Here is a 9575-nt window from a genome sequence, read left to right on the forward strand (position 1 = left end):
AAACCCAGTTACTACTTTTTACTAGGTAAAGGTTCCCCTTGCACATATGTGCTAGTTTTTCCTGACTCTAGGGCGCGGTGCTCATCTCCGTTTCAAAGCCGAAGAGCCAGCGCTGTCCAAAGACGTCTCTGTGGTCATGTGGCTGGCATGACTAAATGCTGAAGGCGCACAAAACGCTGTTACCTCCCCACCAAAGGTGGTTCCTATTTTTCTACTTGCATTTTTTATGTGCTTTCGAACTGCTAGGTTGGCAGAAGCTGGGACAAGTAATGGAAGCTCACTCCATTACACAGCACTAGGGATTCGAACTGACGACCTTCTGATTAACAAGCTCAGCGTCTTAGCCACTGAGCCACACCCTCTTAAAACCAAATAAAGTTGACCAAATACAGTTGCTATGTTCCTGAATGTGGACGGGGTATGAACTAAATAGCATATTAACTAAATGAATTTATAGTTGAATGTGGCAGCCTAAGAAAATGGCTGAGAAAAAGGCTAGGCCTTCAACTATCCAACTTCATTGTCAATGAACCTAGTACGCTCTATAAAATTTGCCTCTGTTTTTTGGAAAACCAAGAGTTTAGAAGGGAGTGATTGACAGCGGAGAACTGGTGTGACGAAAGGAGTGCTTATATCTCATCCCTTCTTCTGATTCTCTTCAAAACATTGTCACCTGTAGCTGTTTTCTATTCTTACTGCTCTGGGCTGACTGTTGTTGAGAAAACAGTGTTGGAACTTAACAGTAGGTGGAGATAATTTGGAGCTCGAAACATCAAGTGGTTGCACAATCTGTTTAATCCTTTTCCCTCCCGAATGATGCTACCTATCTTAAAAATAAGGGGCTACAAGTATTTGGAGAAAAATGCCATTTTTGCGGATGCTGGTTGCCAGGTTTTCACCCGCATTGTCTTAAAATCAGAAAAAAACACAATAACAGAATTGGAAGGGATCTTGGAGGTCTTCTAGTCCAACCCCCTGCTTAGGCAGGAAACCCTACACTACTTCAGACAAATTGTTATCCAACATCTTCATAAAAACTTCCATTGTTGGAGCATTTACAACTTCTGGAGGCAAGTTGTCCCACTGATTCATTGTTCTAACTGTCAGGAAATTTCTCCTTAGTTCTAAGTTGCTTCTCTCCTTGATTAGTTTCCATCCATTTGCTTCTTGTCCTGCCCTCTGGTGCTTTGGAGAATAGCTCTTTGTGGAAGCCCCTGAGATATTGGAACATTGCTATCATGTCTCCCCTAGTCCTTTTCATTAAACTAGACATACCCAGTTCCTGCAACCATTCTTCATATGTTTTAGCCTCCAGTCTCCTAATCATCTTTGTTGCTCTTCTCTGCACTCTTTCTAGAGTCTCCACATCTTTTTTACATCATGGCGACCAAAACTGAATGCAGTATTCCAAGTGTGGCCTTACCAAGGCATTATAAAGTGGTATCAACACTACATGTGATCTTGATTCTACCCCTCTATGCAGCCTAGAACTGTGATGGCTTTTTTGGCAGCTGGCTGGCTCATATTTAAATATTTAAATGGTTGTCCACCAGGACTCCAAGATCCCTATCACAGTTATTACTATTAGGTGAGATATCACATATACTGTACCTGTGCATTTTATTTTGTATGGCATTTGTAATGGCATTTCCAGTTAAGCGATGTTTTTGGCACCTGTTTCGCAATCCTGACCCTTTACCAGGCACCTTACAATCCCAGCCTGCTGCCCCGCCCCAAAACTCAGGGTTTTTTAAAAAGCTTTCGGGATTCCAAGAAACATTATGACAGGAGTTTACCATGTTGCTTTTTGTTCATTTTTTTTTACTAAAAGCAGTGCAAATTGGATGTTGCATTCAATCATGGAGCTAGCAGGTTCTTATAACCAATGCGGTGTCTCCCAGATGAAATGGCCTGAGTGCTCCATCTTTTTGGTACCGCTGTGATCTTTTTTCTCTTCTTTCCTGATTTTCAGGGAGGAATGTCAGAGCTACCTGTTACTCAGGAGAGGAGAAATTGGTGTAAAACCAAAAGAATTCACCGCCCCTCGTCCCCGCAGCAGGCCAGGCTTTAGCCCAAATCAGGTGGAATGTGATGGATTGATCTCTCCTTCCTTTGGAGGAACAAGAAGTCAACATCAAAGTAAGTGGCTGCAGGCAGCCTTTGTGTGCACACCGGGGGAGACTTGTGTCGGCTGGGAGAATTGATTTTATTTGATAGATTGACTGATTGAAGTGTTTAGATCTGATTGCCAATTGCAGACGTTTTCCAGAACAGCTTACAAAATCACTGAAATAAGCTTTTAGGCATAGATTTTTTTTTTCTGATAAAGAAATAAATATTTCAAGTTGACACTGGTTAGAATGTGTGATCAGGAAAAGCAGTTTGAGGATGCGGCTAGCATCGTAAAACGGGATACGGTGTTCTTCCCCGTGACTTAGTTTTGTGGGATCCAGGCATTTCGTGGTTTATTCACTGAACCATGGTCAAGCAATAGCAACGGTAGCTGGGGAAAAAAAAACTTTGCAGTGAGCGGGGCGTCTGGTATCCCAAATCAGCTCAGTAATTTTAGGAACTGGAGCAGAAAATCTCGTTTCTTGGCTCCCTTCTCCAATCAGAAAAATACAATAGTGACAGAGTCAAGAACTAAGAATGTTCTGCCCTTGTTTTAGTCAAGCTGCTGCTTCCCTGTGTAGGAGGCTCATCCTGTAGAATGTTTCTTTCCAGGAATAAAATTTGTTTTTTGGGTTTTTTTTCTTTTCCTCCAAAATGATACTTTTTATTCTCCGGAATTTTTAAACCTCTTTTCTGACCCAATGAAATTGGATCTTTTGGCTGGTTTATTGGCTGACTGGATCTATTTATTATTATTATATACTTTATTCATTAAACATGAAACTCAGCCAACTGAACATTAAAAAATGTATCACAAATACCAGTGACTGGTGCTAATGGTTAATACGGTTTGCTGCCAGCGTCCTAGATATCAACCAAGTACTTTCTTAAAATATAAGATGTTCCGAGTAGCACAGTTTTTTGCAGTTCAGCTGGTGGTATTATTATTATACAATTGTATCACAGCAGCCAGTTGTTTCGCCGGATTTGGCATTGGTTACTAGTCGGGCCCCACCCAGGGGCCTAGGACGTCGTAACATATTTTCGTAATATGCGTGCAGATCCAAGCAGTGCGGCTTTTTGCATTTGATGGTGATTTTGTCAATTGATGGTGATTTTGTCAATTTTTAACTGTTTTAAATGTAATTCCAGTGCTTTTGGAATAGCACCCAGTGTGCCAATTACCACTGGAATTATCACTGCTAGTTTGTGCCATAGTCGTTGAATTTCGATTTTTAAGTCCTGGTATCTTGCGATTTTTTCATGTTCCTTCTCGGCGACCCTGCTATCACCTGGTATTGCGATGTCTATGATTGTGACCTTATTTTTCTCAACCAGTGTGATGTCTGGTGTATTATGCGCCAGTATTTTGTCGGTTTGTATACGGAAATCCCACAAGATCTTGACCATCTGATTTTAGGTGACTTTTTCAGGCTGATGTTCCCACCAGTTCGTTGCTGTTTTAATATTATAATTTTTGCACAAATTCCAATGGATCATTTGTGCTACTGAATTGTGCCGCAATTTATAATCAGTCTGCGCGATTTTTTTACAGCAGCTGAGTATGTGATCAACAGTTTCATCAGCTTCTTTGCAAAGTCTGCATTTGGCATCATCAGAGGATTTTTCGATTTTGGCCTTAATGGCATTTGTGCGGATAGCTTGTTCTTGCGCAGCCAGGATTAGTGACTCTGTTTCTTTCTTTAATGTACCTGTTGTTAACCATAACCAAGTTTGTTGTTGTTGTTGTTGTTATTATTATTATTATTGCATTATTGATTATCCTTATTAATATCAAAGCACAAGATTCAAACAAATATCACCAATAAAATCCTATACATTTTTTTTTTAAAAAAAAGAATAGAGTAAAATATAATAATTATAGGATAAGATACAATATAATTTAATGCATACAGATAAAGGTAAAGATTCCCCTCATACATATGTGCTAGTTGTTCCTGACTCTAGGGGGCAGTGCTCATCTCCATTTCAAAGCCAAAGAGCCAGCTCTGCCCCAAGACGTCTCCATGGTCATTTGGCCAGCATGACTCAATGCTGAAGGCACACAGAACACTGTTACCTTCCCAGCAATGGTAGTCCCTATTTTTCTACATGCATTTTTTTACCTGCTTTTGAACTGCTACGTTGGCAGAAGCTGGGACAAGTAGCGGGAGCTCACTCCATTACACGGTGCTAGGGATTCGAACCGCCGACCTTTCTGATCGACAAGCTCAGCATCTTAGCCACTGAGCCACCATGTCCCTTGTAATTTAATGCATAAATATGTTAAATAGAATAAAATGACATAAAATTATATTTCGGTGTCGCCCTTACAATCTACCCCAATCAGTCCCACGTATGCATATCTCAAGCGAAGCGTTTTGTTTAAGTGCTGTGCTGTCTTAAATGTTATTTTCAGGATCTGGATGACTGGATCTATTTAATTCTTCAAGGGTAGAAGGATACAGCTGTGCAGGGTGGGGATGATGGAATGGCATAATCCATGTCCAATTGGAGGACCTCAGACAAGGGAAATCTCCTCTACTTCTCCTGTATTAATTTGTTTTGAGTGGGGTTTTCTTGTTGCACATATCCCATTGCAGTTTTTAAAAGCAATAGATCCTTTAACAGAAACTCCATCTGTTGACCGCTGGTTGACTCCTCTCTTAAATTTCAACATTTCCAAATTAAGAGATGTTTGTTTTTGATAGGTGATGCATATAAGCACAAAACATAGTTTGGAAAACAAAGAGATATTTTGTATGCATTAATAAGCAAATAAACAACTGAAAACAGCTCAGCTCTAGTGGTGGAGTTAATTAAAGAATGGGACTTTCTTTTAGAAGTGATAATACAATGAAGCACTGGAGTTGATTAGAGACTTCCTAACATATGGTCAGTCCCTTTGCCAGATGCAATTGGTTTGGCCCTGAAGATTTAAAATTATTCAAATATAAGTGAGCGATTCCTTGATCGTGTAGGCTACCCATGTCAAAAATACAGTGTGTCGTGGATCAGTTTGCAGTTCGGAGAACAAGTAGTCTGTATGAGAGGTGGATTAATTACTTTCTTTCTGTCTTCCCCAACGTAAGTTTCAACCAGCAAGGTTCTTTGAAGAGAGGATGAAGGAGTGGAAATAATATTTGAGCAGACAGAAGGTTAGGTTAGGTTAGGTTAAGTTTATTTATAGGCCGCCCTTTTCCCTGAGGGGACTCAGGGCGGCTTACAACTTATATAGGAAGGGGAAACATACAAAGACATATAGGACAATACATAATTAAAAGAGTAAAGCAACATTCATTCAACATTCGGGCGGGGATGGAATATAATCTTTAACCCCAGGCCTGATGGGATAGCCAGGTCTTGAGGGCTGTGCGGAAGGTCTGGAGGGTGGTGAGGGTACGAATCTCCACGGGGAGATCGTTCCAAAGGGTCGGAGCTGCTACTGAAAAGGCTCTCCTCCGCGTAGTTGCCAGTCGACACTGACTGGCAGATGGAACTTGGAGGAGGCCCAATCTATGCAATCTAATGGGTCGTGAGGAGGTAATTGGCAGGAGGCGGTCTCTCAAGTACCTAGATCCACTACCATGGAGGGCTTTGTAGGTGGTAAGTAGCACCTTGAAGCGCACCTGGAGATCAACAGGTAGCCAGCGCAGCTTGCGGAGGATAGGTGTTATGTGGGCGAACCGAGGTGCACCCACAATCACTCGCGCGGCCGCATTCTGGACTAGCTGAAGTCGCCGGATGCTCTTCAAGGGCAGCCCCATGTAGAGCACATTGCAGTATTCCAGCCTAGAGGTCACAAGGGGTCACAAGAAACATGGTCAGTGAATAATTATTCATTTTGAATGAATGTCCAGGTCAGATAGATTGCATCTTTAGGACAGGGAAGCACAGGTAGTTCTTGACTTACAACAGTTTATGTAGTGAGCATTTGAAGTTACAACGGCGCTGAAAAAAGTGACATGACCATTTTTTTACACTTACGTATGTTGCAACATCCTCATGGTCATCCTCCTCCCCATCTCCATGGACCAAAATTAGGCGCTTGGCAATTAACTCATATTTATGATGATTGCAGTGTCCTGGGGTCATGGGATCCCCCTTTGCGACCTTTTGACAAGCAAAGTGTCAGGGTTTCAACGGGGAAACCCTAATTAAATCATGAGCCTCGAGCCAAGCTTCAAAAGAAATCCAGTTATTTATTAGGAGCAACATGGCGCCAAGTACCCAAGTGAAGCCAGCTCTGCCCCCACATAATTTATGGCTCAATTGTGACCCCGTTTCCCCCCTCCTCCCAGGGTGTGTCATAAATCGCATTCTCCAATGGAGCACTTTCACAGGCTGTATAGAAAACACCCCTCTGGCTGTTGCAGGTAATCTGAGAAACCGCCTTGAGAAAGGTATGTGTGGAATGTGCTTTGCGTTGTGGCAGGCCAGGGATGCTTTACGAGTTGACACAAAGTCAACGGGGAAGGCATTCACCTAACAACCACGTTGCAGTGATTCACTTAACAAATGTGGTGAGAAAGGTCGTGAAATGGGGTAAATTTGTCACTTAATAACATAAATTTGGGGCTCCATTGTAAGTTGTATGTTGAGGACTTCCTGTAACTTGCTAATCATCTGGCAGAGCCTTGATGTACTATGACAAATTATGGAGGATTGATAAAAGTATCAGACAACCAAGGAGGGAGAAAGGTAAATGTCCTTTTCTTCAAAGGAGGTCATAAGGAATTATAGACTTGGTAATCTGACAGTGAACTGGACCAGTTCCAAGGTGGACACAAGATTGTTCTCAAGATACTTTGCAGATCAATGTGCGGATAGTTTTGTCAGGAAATAGTCTTGGGAGGTTAAAATTGTCTCTTCTATTAAAAAAATATTTTATTAAATGTTTTGATCTTTAAAAACAATAGGAAAGACACAGCAAAGAAAAAAAACACAATAAGACAAAACAAAAGACAGAACATACATAACAATATACAGTAATTTTAAAGCTTTCTATATCGGCTTTCCTTTTTATCTTTTATAATTTTCCCTTCGGCATTGCCTTCCTCTCACTATAACCTTGTCCTATAATGTAACAAACATTATATTAACCCTTATAATAGTATTCATTATTTATATCTCCATATATTTGTATTCTCTATTTTCTGTCTCGGCTTCTGTTTTCTAGCCACTTGTACATTTCATTCCATACTTTATAGAAGTCCGATTCTTCTCTTTCTTTTAGTTCTATTGTCATTTTATCCATTTCTGCGCATTCGAGTATTTTCCTGATTATCTCATTTCTGTAAAGTTAGATTCGGGGATGCTGTAGATTTAAAACAGCCTTATTCCAGTAAGAAACTTACTGTCACACATACGTGACAAAATATGATTTTTAGATACTAATAGGTACTGATTCATGAATAAGTGGGATAGAGCAGTGGCTGGCAAAGAAATATATAACAGTCCAAACATGTACTTTTCAATTTACAAATGAAGTGGATGAAGACAGAGAGAGGGATAGTTATTAAATCTGTTTGGAGGGATAGCTAATAATCACAAAGACAGTAATAAAATCTGAAACCACCTTGACAGGTGACAGAAATGAGTAGAAAATAACAGCAACAAATTCCATAGAAACAAAAGCAACAACAAAAACATCTTTATTATGCTCTTAAGGGACGCGGTGGCTGAGTGGCTAAGACGCTGAGCTTGTTAATCAGAAAGGTCGGCAGTTCGGCAATTCGAATCCCTAGCGCTATGTAACGGAGTGAGCTCCCGATACTTGTCCCAGCTTCTGCCAACCTAGCATTTCGAAAGCATGTAAAAATGCAAGTAGAAAAATAGGAACCACTTTTGGTGGGAAGGTAACAGTGCTCCATGCGCCTTTGGCATTGAGTCATGCTGGCCACATGACCACGGAGACGTCTTCGCACAGCGCTGGTTGTTCGTCTTAGAAATGGAGATGAGCACCGCCCCCTAGAGTCAGGAATGACTAGCACATACGTGCGAGGGGAACCTTTACCTTTACCTTTATTATGCTCTTAGTCCAGAACAGAAATAGTATTACAAAGCTGAAAAATATAGTATTAACATACTTGGTAAATGTCGGCTTCTATGCAGCTATTCACTCCCTTGGAGATACAAGAATACCATGGCTTCTCGTGCAAAAAAATAAAATAAATGTTGCTAAGTAAGTTAGTGCCAGTCCCTTTCAGTAAGTAAATAATCAATATACGGTAGAATATGTCTGTATGATGTGGGAAATTAGTTAATCAAAACCGAATTAGTCTCAGCTGCAGCGTCGAAGATGTCTTTGATTTTTGTCTCATATTCTCTGCCGTGTTGGGACAGAATTTCTGGGAAGTGAAAACATGCAACATTCTTCATTGAGGAAACAGAAGTCAATGCACAAATACAGACTGGAGATTATTTATCTGGCTTAGTAAATAATATTTGTGAAATTTTGGAAAGTTTGTTGAACACCACCTAAATATGAACCAGCAGTGCGGCGGGACTGCACAAACACCGTTCAAACATTATTAACTTTTAATATTTAATGTTTTAACATTTTAATTGTTTTATATGGCTGCGTTACGATGACAGAAACCAGCCAGTGAGATGGGAGGCATGTAAATGTAATTAGCTATTAATATTAAACATATATTAATATTAAAATGAATTAAATAGCATTAATAGAAGCATCATTTCCAAAGTGTAAGGAGTATTAGCTCCGCTCTTGATTAAAACCATCTCAATGTAGTGTCCAGTTCTGGAGACTATATTTTAGCAAAAATTTAGGCAAAGTGAAAGGGGCTTAAAGAAGGCCAGCAGCCTAGAAATCAGTTCTATGATCCCAAGTTGTGATATTTAGTTTTGAGAGAAGAATTGCCAAATTTCTGGAGGGAAGTCCCATTGAGAAGAAGCATGGACCTTCATCCATCATCCCACTCCGAAGGACGTGGAATAATAACTTAAGCTGCAGGAAAGCAAATTCTAATTTAATTTACAGAAAATTTGCAGGCAGAAAAGAGCAACTTGACAGTAAAGCTGATTACTCAAAGAAGGGATGCCCTGCCTGTCATAAAGAGTGTGAACCGCCATTGGTTTGAAATGCTGGGCATGGGGTTTTTATACTCGGCAGACAATTGAACTAGGTACCCTCAATGGCCCTTTCCAAGTTTATTATTCCACGTTTCTATGTTCTCATAAAAAGGGATGCAGTGGATCAGTGGCTAAGACGCTGAAATTGTCGATCAGAAAGGTCAGCAGTTCGGTGGTTCAAATCCCTAGCGCCGCGTAACAGAGTGAGCTCCCGTTACTTGTCCCAGTTTCTGCCAACCTAGTGGTTCGAAAGCATGTAAAAAGGCAAGTAGAAAAATAGGGACCACCTTTGGTGGGAAGGTAACAGTGCTCTGTGCGCCTTTGGCGTTTAGTTATGTCGGCCACATGACCACGGAGACGTCTTCGGA

This window comes from Thamnophis elegans, chromosome 12 (genome assembly GCF_009769535.1).
Source record: "Thamnophis elegans isolate rThaEle1 chromosome 12, rThaEle1.pri, whole genome shotgun sequence".
NCBI classification, from domain to species: domain Eukaryota; kingdom Metazoa; phylum Chordata; class Lepidosauria; order Squamata; family Colubridae; genus Thamnophis; species Thamnophis elegans.